This window comes from Carcharodon carcharias, chromosome 4, assembly GCF_017639515.1.
Source record: "Carcharodon carcharias isolate sCarCar2 chromosome 4, sCarCar2.pri, whole genome shotgun sequence".
Lineage (NCBI taxonomy): Eukaryota > Metazoa > Chordata > Chondrichthyes > Lamniformes > Lamnidae > Carcharodon > Carcharodon carcharias.
In genome coordinates, this window is record NC_054470.1 from 191904915 (window position 1) to 191919446 (window position 14532).

Below are 14532 nucleotides of genomic sequence, written 5' to 3' on the forward strand. Positions count from 1 at the left end.
GGGGAAAATCATTCAGGAAAGAATCTGCAAGAGTCCCAGGCCTTAGGGTCTGATGAAATCACTCCTTTGTAATTGGGAGTCAGGGTCTGCTAACTGCTGTCAGACCTGTCACTGCTCTGATTGAAGTTTGTGTGTATTTTTTTTAAATCTCTGGGGGTGGGGTCTGGAAAGCCCAACTTCAAACATTTGCCCGGTAGACATCATCTCACATGTCAATGGGGGAACATCCCATGGGGAATCCCCCAGCGAGTGGTTTCGGGGGTACATTTCAGAGTTACCTCATCTTCTTCCCCCTGCCAAATCCCAGAGCTACTTTCTGATGGTTAACCTTTAAAATAACAATAATGAATGTAACTACAAGATGCACTGCAGCAACTCACCAAGGCTCCTTAGGCAGCACCTTCCAAACCCACGATCTCTACCATCTAGAGGGACAAGTGCAGCAGATAGATGGGAACACCACCACCTGGAAGTTCCCCTCCAAGTCACTCACCATCCTGACTTGGAAATATATCGCCGTTCTTTCACTGTCACTGGGTCAAAATCCTGGAACTCCCTCCCTAACAGCACTGTGGGTGTACCTACACCACATGGACTGCAGCAGTTCAATAAGGCAGCTCACCACCACCACCTCAAGGGCAATTAGGGATGGACAATAAATGCTGGCCCAGCCAATGAAGCCCACATCTCGTGAATGAATAAAAAAAAGTAACTTGTCCTTTGTTTTTTGCAACATTTTGCTTTTTTGCTTCATATTGAAATAACCATTCCAGGTGAGGAACAAATAGTCTGACCTTTCCAGGACTTTCCAGAAGGTTAAATTAAAGAGGGGCTGGTTGGTTTTACTCATTGTTCATTGTTTAATGGCTGATCTCATCCTTTTGCTACAAATCCAGTTCACTGCATTGAAGGGTCATTTGATTCACTTCCTCATTTCCCTTCCACTCCTCTGTTTAATTTGTATTTGAAACTTATTATTTCCATAAGCAAAATACTGCAGATGCTGGGAATCTAAAATAAAAACGGGAAATGCCGGAAATATTCAGCAGATCTGGCAGCATCTGCGGAGAGAGAAACTGAGTTTATGAGCTGAATTTGACCATGGAATTCGTGACTGAGACATCGGCTGGACAGTGTCCTGGGAGGGTGTCCTGAGCCTGTACTGGCCGGTGATGAGACCAGCTCAGCAAATTTACCAATGGCGGTCTCCTCATTGGCCTTCTGCGGGCCTGCCATCCAATCAAGGATGGTGGATGAGCTGCCACAGACCAATCAGAGGGCCGGCAGCTCTGAAGCCTCAGTGGTCTAAGTGGGAGAGGTCCTGAGGCGTGTCAGAAACCACGCGGGCTCCCTCAAAATGGAGGAGCCCTCCGACAGGTAAGTAAAAATTAAAATTCAGGACAGCTGAGGGTTTGTGGGCCACACCGATCGGTGGGGAAACCACCCAAAGGGGGGTGGGGGGGGGGGGGGGGGGGGGTGGGTGGTTGGGGGGGTGGGGGTGTAGTCAGGGCAGTTACTATTTTGGGTCGAGGAGCCTCCGGCTCCGATGGACCCCTGGGCTACTCAATGCCAACCTCATGAAGCTGGTGGTCTAATCACATGATGGGGGTGGGGTGGGGGGGGTGTGGGGGGTTGGAGCTGCCCCACTGTCGGCGGTTTTCCAATGGTAAAATGGCCCTTAATCAGACCTATGAAACAATTTTTTAATAGACTGAGTTCTATCTCATTCACCTTGCACCATCCTGCTAGTCACATGGTACAATGACAATGGCGTTGTTGATTAATCACCATAATCTGTCTCTATCAGTGAATCTACAACAGACCCCCACACGAGGTGAGGAAAACCCCTAATGGTGGAGAGTTTTGGGAACCATAAATCCACCTGTTCTTCCCAAACATGCTACCCTCACCATACCATGTTTCAGGTGTCAGGTGTGGGGCTCAGTGGTCAGTGGATTGTGGGTTTAAGTCCCACTCCAGGGGCTTGAGCACAAAATCCAGGCTGGCACACTCCCAGTGCAGTACTGAGGGAGTGCTGCACTCTCAGAGGTGCTGTCTTTTGGATGAGATGTTAAACTGAGGCCATGACTGCTCTCTCAGGTTGCTATGAAAGATCCCACATACCACAACTTCAAAGAGAAGGGGCAGTTACCCCCCGTATCTATTTTGTCCGGGCTATTTGTGGAATTGGGCAGTGAGATATAGCAGTTGCAGCAAATGTCAATATAAGTCATGGGATTTGGGACAATATGGCAAGACTGCCTATTTGCAGCTCTAGCAGCATCTATACTAATGCCCTATGACAGCCCTCCTGCTACTCAACTCCTTCAATTGAAAATCCTAATCTTCCTGCTGTTTAAATCCCCTCAGTCCTCATCCCTATCTATCTCCTCCAATCCACCACCTTTCCAGAACACTATGTTCCCCTGGCCTGCTCTATGTAACCTCCCACTGCCCATTCCTCTATCATTGGTGGCCGTGCCTTCAGCTGCCTGGCCCCTAAGCTCTAGAGTTGCCTCCCTTAACCCTGTCTCCCTCTTTTTCTTTATTCTTTCATGGGATGTTTGGCATCACTGGCAAGCGCGCATCTGTTACCCATCTTTGAACTGAATGGCTTGCTAGGCTATTTAAGAGTCAACCACATTGCTGTGGGTCTGGAGTCACATGTAGGTCAGACCAGGTAAGGATGGCAGATTTCCTTCCCTAAAGGGGAAAAGTGAACCCGATGCGTTTCTAAACAACAATCGACAATCGTTTCATGGTCATGATTACTGAGACTAGCCTAATATTCCAGATTTATTAATGGAATTTAAATTCCACCAGCTATGCCACAATCTCCCCACAATCTCCATTTCTGTTTTAAAAAAAACTCCTTAAAACCTTCCCTTCTCTGTTGGTTGAACATCCATTTTCATCTGGAGTTTGCCTCCATGAAACACCTTGAGATGTTAATGTTAAAGGTAATATATACTAATGCTGAGTAAGTTACTGGGGTTCCAACACTTACACTGTCACACTGTGACGAACAACAACTTGTATTTATAAAGCGATTTTACTGTGCTTAGGGATCCCAAGGTACATCACTGGAGAATCATCAAACAAAACTGAACACTGAACAACATAAGGAGATAGACCAGGTGACCAATAGCTCGATCAAAGAGGTAGGGAGCATCTTCTCCCCCATCACCCCTGTGCTCAATGACCTGCCTTGACCACTGGTTAAACAACACCTCAGTTTTCAAATTCTCAAATTTATTCTCACATCCCTCCTTGGCCTTGGTCCTCTCTAATTCTGGAATCTCCTCCAGCCCCTCAATCCTCTGAGATAAATGCACTTCTCTAAACCTGGCCCCTCTCCGCTTCCTGATTTTAATTGCTTCGTCATTGCCAGCCTTTCCAACAGCTGACTAAGGTCCTGAGCTCTGGAATTTCCTCCCTACATCTCTTCGCCTCTCCACCTCCCTTTCGCCCTTTAAGATGCTCCGTGAAACCTGCCTCTTTGACCAGGTTTCTGACCTAATATCTCCTTAACGCAGCTTGGTGTCAAATTTTGTTTGATAACACTCATGTGAAGTGCTTTGGGACATTGTACTGGGTTAAAGATGTTCTACAAATGCACATTGATGCTGTTTGTTAGGTCTCCCTTCAACAACCTTCATTGGTTATTCAAGAGTTCCCAGGAACTAGAGATTAACCTCCCTGGACACTGCAACAGAGGAAAAGTAAAAATAATACAATTTTTAAAATTGTGGGTGGTCTTTTCCCTTTTCTTTGAACGTTCTTTATTATTTGTCATGAACTAGGCCATGCAGCAAACAATGGAGAGAAGACAATGGAGGAGGCCAGAGAATGGCCGGAGACTGAAGAACGATACCCCCCCCCCCCCCGACTTCTCCCCATATCAGGAGGGCAATTGCAACGGGCAAGTTGCTGGAGAAGGTCTACTCCAACCCAAGCCTGCCCTTATTCAATGGCCTCCCATATCAGGAGGGCAATTGCAACGGGCAAGTTGCTGGAGAAGGTCTACTCCAACCCAAGCCTGCCCTTATTCAATGGCCTCCTCAACCCAGTAGCAGTACGTCTCGCCTCACCCCACCCCACGTGGTTAAACCGCCAAGCCGGGGGGTAACAGCTGAGGATCTACGGTAAAAGGATGGACAGAAGGAAACATCCACCAGAAACCACTCCCTCACCATAAACCACACTCCTCGTCCACCTGGTTTTCATCTCCCAAGGTGACAGTGGGCCCTCTTAACCCGTTTCCTGGCTGACCAAGCTGTCGGGATTCCCGTTTCTCCCCTTCCAAACCGTTCCTGGACCTTAGGATTTATAAAGAACAGAATTGCACAGACACAGTTGTTTGGATCAAACAAATTTTTAATGTTTTTTCGAACCCACTAATGTCCCTGATACAGATACTCCCATCAATTAAGTTAAAATAACAGGAAAACTCCAAAATTAGAACAACCCATCCTCAGTACAAAACCTCCGGCTGAAATTGACACCCCAAGGAAATTCCCTTCTGCAACTCGACCGGTTCCCAGTTAACCCAAAACAAAAGTCACCACAACTTGGTTTAAATCAAAAACACTACACTTTCACCCCAAACCCTCAGACCTGCAATTTGGCTGAAAGCATTTACAATCCCCAGCTGGTCTGCCCAGTGTTGATTGTAGGTCCTGAGTCAAGGTGACCATTCCTGACCCTTCTTCCCACTGCAGTAACCACACTCTGATATGCCCTCCTTTTTAATAATGACTCAGCTCAGACAAATATATTTTTTTAATTTGTTCATGTGGGTGTCACTGGCAAGGCCAGCATTTATTGCCCATCCCTCGTTCAGGGGGCATTTAAGAGTCAACCACATCGCTGGGGGCCTGGAGTCACGTGTAGGCCAGACCAGTGAACCAGATGGGTGTTCACAACAATCAACAATGGTTTCATCATTTGACTTGTCATTTCCACATTTTTATTGAATTCAAATACCGCCATCTGCCATGGGGTCTCTGGAAATACTAATCCAGCGACAATTCCACAATGCCATCACCTCCCCATGTTATTCATCTTTGGTGTTGTTCCTGCTGTTCCAATGTCCAGTTGTTTGCACTCTTAGTTTATTCCGTACATAGTCCAGAAGAATATGGTCAGCTCATGCTGATTGAAACAATATAGTTTTTTCTCATGGATCCTGCTGTTTGAGGCAATACAGTAACTGCACCTGGCTTCAGGGCCAATGAAGATTTGAATTACCCTATTCCTCTGCCTGAGAGGAACCAAGCATAGTTGCAATGCAAGATTCCAGCATACAGCCCTTAGTTGCATTGCAACGCCTAGATTATATTACATCGATGGCCTGTTCCTTGTGCCATTGTATCGGGTAATCAGTCTCTTAATTGCTTTAGCCAATGGCATTTCCCTGGTACCATTGTTCCATGATAGCAATCAGCCAATGACCAAGCCCTATTGATGAGCCATTGTCTTTTACTGAATTCTGAATTAACCTCTCGCTGCACAGCCCCTGTGCTGTTGTGGCTGCAGCTTGGTTTTGGTATTGTGTGGAAAAAGACATGAGGTCAAAACATGCGCATGGATTTGGGCTCTTTACTCCAGAAATTTCCCAGTTGGAGGGGATTCCGATCCTACAATGCAGCCACCACACATCAGTGGGGTCACCAAGACCATCCTGGCTGCAGCTGTGGTACAGTCTAAACATTGACTTACACTGTCAAGGAGTGTTTGCTGCCTAAACTTGAAGGCAGGCCTAAAGAACTCCAGCTTGCCATTGACAAGGCTGTTGCTTGACTCTGTGACCCTGGACATGCTAAATAAATCAGTGGGGGAGGGGCAGGGTCAAAAGCTAGAGGGTGTGTGATGAAAACTCCCAGTGTTCATGATCTCCCCTTAGCTCAGACCAAAGGTTGACCTTTATATGTCCCTCTGATCTTTGGGTCCTCTGTGCTTTCTGCACTCCCAGTCTGTGGTCCTGCAGTGTCTCCATCAAGAGTTCTCTTGCTGATGAGAACCCCTCATAATGACCTCTCGTGACACTAGAAAGAGGGGTCAGGGCCATGGCAGCAGCAGGGTCGCAGGCTGAGGTCCCACCAGCGACCAACTTGGAGTAGAAAATGATAAAAACAAAAAACTGCAGATGCTGGAAATCCAAAACAAAAACAGAATTACCTGGAAAAACTCAGCAGGTCTGGCAGCATCGGTGGAGAAGAAAAGAGTTGACGTTTCGAGTCCTCATGACCCTTCAACAGAACCGGTCTGCTGAAGGGTCATGAGGACTCGAAACGTCAACTCTTTTCTTCTCCGCCGACGCTGCCAGACCTGCTGAGTTTTTCCAGGTAATTCTATTTTTGTTTTGGAGTAGAAAGTCCCCGGTGTAAAGTGCTCAACTCCCAGCAAATGATTCACCGGCGTCACCTGTTATTTGTTTCACGAGCAGTTTAAGTTGTTAAGTTACAAGCTGTGGCAGAACAGGTTTCACACGTCAGGTTAAAAATTGGAGGAATTCACTCGATAGAGCATGAAACCTTGCTGTACATTATCAGGAACCTTTATCTCAGGCACACTGAGAAACATGAATAATAAACTATCACACACAGGAGTTGGAATGTTAATAAAGGGATTGCTGATACATTCATACATACATGTCATATTGGACATCAAGCTGATCTTCCAACTGCATATTCATGCTGTGACTAAGACTGCCTCCATAGCATCATGTGACTTCACTCTTGTCACGGCTCACCTGCTCGATTATGTCTCTGTTACCACTAGACGTGACTATTCCAATACACTCCCGGCTGGATCCCGTGCCCCGACTCTCACCAAGCCCCGTATCACCCACCTCTCCCGCCCTCAGTGACCTACCTTGGTTGCTGGTTAAGCAATACTTCAATTTTAAAATCCCCATCCTTGTTTTCAAATCCCCCCTGGGGTCTCGCCCATCCCGATCTCCAGCATCTGTTTTTGTAGCGCAGCGGTAATGTCACTGGACCAGTAATCCAGAGGCTCAGGCTAATGCCTTGGGGACATGGGTTAAACGGACATGGGTTCAAATCCCACCATGGCATCTGGTGGAGTTTAAATTCAATTAATAAAACCTGGAATTAAAAAAAGCTAGCCTCAGCAATTGCAACAATGAAACTATCATCGATTGTTGTAGAAACCCGTCTGGTTCACTAACGCCCTTCAGGGAAGGAAATCTGTTGTCCTTACCTGGTCCGGCCTACATGTGACTCCAGGTCTACAGCAACGTCGTTTACTCTTAACTGCCCTCTGAAATGGCCTAGCAGGCCACTCAGATCAAGGGCAATTAGGGATGGGCAACAAATGCTGGCCTGGCCAGTGACACCCACATCCCATGAAAGATTAAAAGAAAAATCTCTCCCAGCTTTCGGAGATATCTGCATTCCTCTAATTCTGACCATTAGTTGTTATGCCTTCAGTTGCCTTGACCCTAAGTCCTGGAATACCCTCCTTTACGACAGTCCCTGAAACCTATCTCTCTGAACAAACATTTGGTCATCTGTCCTCATAACTCCTTATATGGTTCAGTGACAAACTTTGTTTGATAACACCCCTATGAAGCACCTTGGGGCATTTCATTATGTTGAATGTGATATATAAATACAACTTGCTGAGGTAGACGACCTACACAATGTGTCAGCGCTCCAGTAATAACATGATTCTGTAACTAAGTAAACTGCTCAGTTTCAAACCCCATGCCCCCCACCATCACCAGCATCTCTTCTCTTCCCATCTTGTTGACAATGACACCCCTCCCCCCTAGTCTCTCTGGCCCGAACTCAGCTCCTGAAACCTCCAGCCACTGTCGTGCTACCTCTCGTCTTGGTTTTACCCGGAATCTTCCCTCGCTCACCTCCCCGCACCCTCTACAGTTTTTGATTACCCTCAAAGCTGTCGTAGAAGGGTCTAGTCCCTAAAGGGTTAACATGACACTGATCACAGTACCACACAGTGATGTAAGAAGGCACATGACCCTGAGCAAGGGCCAGTCTAAAGATGAGTAGCGATGTGTAAGGACTGAGTATGGAGTCCTCCCCATGCTTACTGTAAATATGTACATAGTTCACTGTTGTTAATAAAGACTTCCTTGTAACTTATACAAGACTGCTTCATGGTGTCCAAGCAGTATCCTTCCAGCATAGTGACAACAGAATATATCATGGTAACAGCAGTAGAATCCATCATGGTGGCATCCCCATTACAATGCTGAAGAACAGGACACCTTCAACTCTTTCTGCATGTAGGCAGCCTCACTCCAGAAGCTAAGACGCTGTGAAAGCTCGTCGGAGAAGCTCCAGAGACATGGCAGCCTGGAAGCAGAAAAAAAGGTAGAAGTTAAAACTGGGACATAAGACTCCATCGAATCCCCTGTGGATGTTCAGCTTCAACCAAGCAGAGCCTGCAGGGTGAGAGACACTTCTATTAAATTCCCAGGCTAGTGAGCCCTGTGAATCCTCCCTTCAATGGCATCAGCAGGGACGCCGTTGTTAATTTCGGTCACTAGCCTAAACCTCGACTCGGCCCATGTGTCACCCGAGTTTGAAAGGGAGCGAAAAGAAACAAGGCAGAGGAAGCTTTCCTTCGTAGTCGGGGAGTGCCTCATGATCCTTCAGCCTTCCGACCAGCAGGAATTCCGTCCTCTCGACCCCATTCCCTAGCCACAGCATGCCGTCAAGGAGCAAGAAGTCCCTTGGCAGCCCTCTGAGCCCGCAGCCATCTTGGATCCTCCTTCTTCATCGGAGCGCCGCCGCCATTTTGAAATTTGGAAGCGTGCAAAAATCCCTCCTTCGCTGATAACCGGCAACGCCATCTTGAAACCCTTTTCTCTCTTAAAGCTACAGCTACACTTGAAGAATTTTGAAGAATGATCACAACTCTTTGCTCAGACCTCAAATGGGCTTCACCTATGACCCTGATAGGTCCCAGAATTGGAGCTATTGCAGAGAAAGATTTTTGTGCTGTAGCATGGCTAGCAGGATTAAATAAATAACCAGAGGCAGAACAAGTTAGCACACTGCTTTATTCCATTGGGCCAATTGCAAACGACGTCACTGCAAGGCAAGCCATAGGTGAGTCGTCTGCTAAATTTGATGACGTCTTAAAATCCTTCAACCTTTCCTTCAACCTGAGATACAGTAAAATCCTGGAACACACAAAGTTTAACAGGAGGATCCAGCAGCCTGGGGAACCTGTTGATTCCTTCATCAATAGTCTCTACTGCATGGCAGGAGGATGTGAATATGGCAACTTAAGATCCGAACTCATCCGAGATAGAATCGTGATGGGTGGAGCAGGCAATTCACTCTCTGACCTCCTCAAAGCCAAAGATGATCTTACTGTCGACAAGGTTGTCCAGCTGGTTAGACCCCCTGAGCTGTGTGCCCAAGGCAGGACCATTCTCAGAAGAGAGTACACTCCATGGGGCTGAAGCCACACCTCAGTCCACCTCATCAAGCCACAGAAGCGCCGGGACCGCCCAAGTCAGATTAAGGTGCCCCCAAACTGCCTTGCCGAACGACCTTGCCAGTCCTGCGGTGTGAAGCGTCGTCACAGGAAAGGCCAATGTCCTGAGAGTACTGCCCAGTGCTTCCCACTGCCACACACAGGGCCATTTTGGTAAGCTGTGCAAGTGATGGGAGACTTCGGCCTGAGTGAGACAGAAACCAAGTGAGTGTGTTTGGGAATTTGGTTCAAGTGGGAATTCGGTGTATGGGGGTCAGAGGTACTATGGGTAAGGTTTACTGCAAGAAGTATGACTTAGAATAGAGTGCTGGGAGTTGGGTAATTAAAGGAGTTAGGGAAGGAAGGGAAAGAGATGCTCTCTTGCTTTCTGCTTTCTAACTTTTTCAGCCTTCAGGAAGTGGCCATGCTCTGCTACAGGAGAAGAAGCTTGAATGTGGTGAGTATCTGGTGAATGACTAAGGTTTATTCTATTCCTAAGGTTCAAAATAGTCTAGCAACTGATGGTTGGTTAATAAAATATATAAAAGCAAAAGTAAAATATATAATTGAATAAAATAATTAAATAGTGAATTAGAACACACTAAGGATGTCAGGACTGGTGATATGTCACAGCTGCAGCATGTGGGACCTCCCGGATGCCAGTTTGATCCAGGGCACACACGTTTGCGGTAACTGTTTGAAGTTTGAGCAGGTTCAGTTCAGAGTTTATGAGCTGGAAGCTGAATGACAGACACTGCGATGCATCAGAGAAGGGGAAAGTTACCTGGATTCTTTGTACCAGGAGGCAGTCACACCTCTTAGGACAGGGTCTTCTGATTTGGTCAGTAGTCAGAGACAGGAGGGTGTGACTGAGAGTGAGGCAGGTAAGGGGACTCAGAGGGCAGGAGCCTCGGCCCTTGCAATTGTCCAACAGGTTTGAGGTTTTCTCAGCTGGTTTGGATAGGAGTGGGGACTGCAGGGTGGATAGGCTGACTGGCCTTGGCTCTGTGGTACAGGAAGCCATTCAAGTGGGGAGAGCAAAAAGGAATGTAGTGGTAGTAGGGGACAGAATAGTGAGGGGGATTGACACTATTCACTGTAGCAAAGAGTGAGAGTCCAGACGGCTGTGTTGCCTGCCCAGTGTCAGGGTTCGGGACATCTTCTCAGGGCTGGAGAGGAACTGGCAGTGGGAGGGGGAGGAACCAGCCGTCATGGTCCATGTAGGTACCAACGACATAGGCAGGACAAAGAAGGAGATTCTGCATAGTCAGTATGAGGACCTAGGCACCAAATTAAGAAGCAGAACTTCAAAGGTCATAATCTCAAACTGGCATAGGACATAGGAGATGAATGTGTGGCTCTAGGACTGGATGTGGGAGAAGTGGGTTCCGGTTTGTGGTGCACTAGCGTCAGTACTGGGGAAAGCAGGATCTGTACCGTTGGGATGGTCTACACCCGAAACGTGCTGGGACCGGTGTTCCTGCAAGCCGCATAATTAGTGAAGTAGAGAGGGTTTTAAATTAAACAATGGGGACAAGGGATCAAATTTGGGAAGAGGTGGTAAACAAAAGAGTAGAGGCAGGACAAAAGAAAAAGGTATTATTACGGGAAGTGAAAAACAGGCCATGAGGAGAAGCGATAGGGAGTACAAATACTACAGTAAATCAACAGGTGAAACTAGAAGTTATAAAAAGAATAAAAGGATGAAACTAAAAGCTCTGTTTCTGAATGCATGAAGCATTTGAAATAAAACAGATGAACTGAGAGCAGACATAGAAATAAATAATTATGATTTGATAGCCATCACAGAGACATAGCTGCAGGAGGACATGGATTGGGACCTGAATATTGAAGGGTCCAGGATATTTAGGAAGGACAGGAAGTGAGGAAAAGGTGGAGGGCTGGCTCTGTTCATTCATGTTGGCATTAGCACAATAGAGAGGAATGACCTAGGGTAGAATTTTGCCCTTCGTTGGCGGGTGGGCCCCACCGGCTCGGCAGCGGATGGGCAGCCGAACTCCACCACCGAAACGGGGCCCGCCGCCATTTTGAGTGGGCGGGCCAATTAAGGCCCCGCCCAGCGGCCTGCCCGACAGGAAGCGCTATGCACTCCCTGTTCCGGGGGTGGGTGGGGGTGAGGGGGAGGGAATCCCCCCGCTGTCAAATTGCGCACTGCTCCCTGAGACACAGTGGTGTCTCAAGAAGATTACTGACAGTCTAAAAAAACTTTAAAAATAGAAAAATTTAAAAATTATTAACATGTCTCCCTCATGTGACAATGTCACACGAGATGGGACATGTTAATAAATATCACATAAACTTTATTAAAGTTTTTAAAAAGGAACATGAAACCTTATCCCACCAGTGGATGAGGTTTCATGTATTATCAGAAGCCCACTGGGGCTCCTGGCCTGTCCACCAGCCTTAAGGTTGGACGGGCAGGATCTTGAATTATCTTAATTACCCTGTCAGTGGCCTCAATTGGCCATTGACAGGTCGGTGGGTGGACAGCTGATTTCGCCAAATCGCTGATAGGAAAATTCTGGCCCTAAGTTCAGGAAACCTGGATGTGGAAACATTTTGGGTAGAGGTGAGAAATGGTAAAGGCAAGAAGTCACTTGTGGGAGTTGTGTACAGGCCCCCCTAACAGTAACCACGTGGTAGGATGGAGCCTAAAGGAAGAAATAATTGGAGAATGTCAGAAAGGCACAGCGATAATCATGAGAGATTTTAATTCACATATAGACTGGAGAAGTCAGATGGGCAAAGACAGCCTAGATGAGGAGTACATTGAATGTTTTCAGGATAGTTTCTTAGAACAGCATGTTCTGGAGCCAAGTAGAGAACAGGTTGTACTAGACCTGGTATTGTGCAATGTGATCAGAGTAATTAATGATCTCATAGCAATATCACAGAATCACAGTGATTGAACTTTACATTCAGTTTGAGGGAGAAAACAGTGGGTCTGAGACTATGTTTCTAAACTTAAATAAGGGCAATTATGAGGGGCATGAAAGCTGAGCTGCCTAAAGTGAATTGGCAAATTAGGTTTTAAGGGATAGGTCAATAGAGATGCAGTGGCTAATATATAAGGGGATATTTCAGAATGCACAGAATAGATACATTCCAATGTGTAAGAAAAGTCCAAGGGACGGACACACCATCCATGGTTAACTTGAAAGGTTAGAGATAGTGTCAAACTTAAAGAAAAAGCATATAATTGTGCAAAGTCCGTGGATGAGGTTCCATGAAAAATGCGAAGGCCACCTGGGCACTTCGCCTGCCCCCCGCCCCCCCACTGCCAACCTTAAGGGAGGACGGGGCAGTTCATTTAACTAGCTTAATTAGTTTTTAACAGACCTAATAGGCCTTTGACAGTTCGGCAAACGTGCAGCCAAGTAGGCCTCGCGCCCACCGAACTGAAAATCTAAATGACGCACGGTGATGCCGGGATTCATGCCTGACATCACCACCTGTCATTTTACACCTCGGCGAGCGGGCCCCGCCCCTGACCCCACCCCCACCCCCGCCCCTGACCCTGCCCCTGACCCTGCCCCTGACCCCACCCCCACCCTGCCCCTGACCCCGCCCCTGACCCCATGCCTACCCCGCCCCTGACCCTGACCCCGCCCCCACCCAACCCCTGATCCTGCCCCCACCCCGCCCCTGACCCCGCCCCCGCCCCCACCCCCACCCCCGCTCACCGACCCCGCTCGCCGACTGGAAAACTCTTCCCCTGGCTTTGTGAAAGGGAAATTGTGGCCTGAATTTTAAGCTCGGTGAGCAACCAAGACCAGCAGGCCTAGGATCGGCCGGAATCTAACTGCTGACCGCGGTCAGCCCCCAACCACGATTTCACGCTGGCTGGTCAATTAACGGCCAGCCAGCCAGAGTGAAGCACCTGCTTGAAAAGCTCAGGGTTGCCAGGGTGATGGGGTGGGGGGGGTGGTTTGGGAGGAGAGTGGGCAAAGTCGTCAACCCAGGCATGGGCAAGTGCTGAGAGAAAACTCCCTGAAGGCAGAGAGAACGCTTCAGGGAGCTGCAGACCCGAAAACGTTCCAGTAAAGTTTTAAAAAAGCATTTTTACTCCATTTCATAACGGAAACCTCATCCCACCCTGGGATGAAAAACATGAAGGCCACCTGGCCGATTTGCCCGGCTGTCAACCGTGAGGTTGGATGGGCGACGATAAATAGCAGACAATTGCGCCATTAATGGGTTTAATTGTCCTAGCTGTTGGCGGGCGAGCTTCAGACTTTACGTGTGGCCGCCACACTATGACGTCGGGAAGCCCGCCCAATGTCATCTTGCGTGAGTTTGCGCCCAATCAGATCGGGCGCGCACCCACTCAATCAACATAAAATTCAGCTCGGTGTTTAGACATCCTATTGGAGTCCTTTAAGGAAGGAACATGTGCTGTAGATAAAGGGGAATTGGTGGACGTTCTGTACTTAGATTCCCAGAGGGCATTTGATTAAGTGCCACATCAAAGCTTATTACGGAAAATAAAAGCTCAGGGTGTTGGGGATAACATTTTGGCATGGGTAGAAGATTGGCTGGCTAACAGGAAGCAGACAGTAGGCATAAATGGGTCTTTTTCAGGTTGGCAAGATGTGATGTGTAGTGTGTCACAAGGATCAGTGCTGGGGCCTCAACTGTTTACAATTTATATAAATGACTTGGATGAAGGGATGGTTGCCAAATTTGCTAATAACACAAAGATAGGTAGGATAGTAAGTTGTGAAGAGGACATGAGGAGGCCACAAACAGATATAGATAGTTTAAGTGAGTGGGCAAAGATCTAGCAGATGGAGTGTAATGTGGGAAAATGTGAAATTATCCATTTTGGCAGGAAGAATAAAAGAGAGGCATATTATCTAAATGGTGAGAGATTGCAGAGCTCTGAGGTGCAGAGGGACCTGGGTGTCCTAGTGCATGAATGACAAAAGGCTAGTATTTAGGTACAGCAGGTAATTAGGAAAGCTAATGGAACGTTAGCACTTATTGAGAGCGGAACTGAAAACCGAAGTAGGGAGGTTATGCTTCAGTTGTACA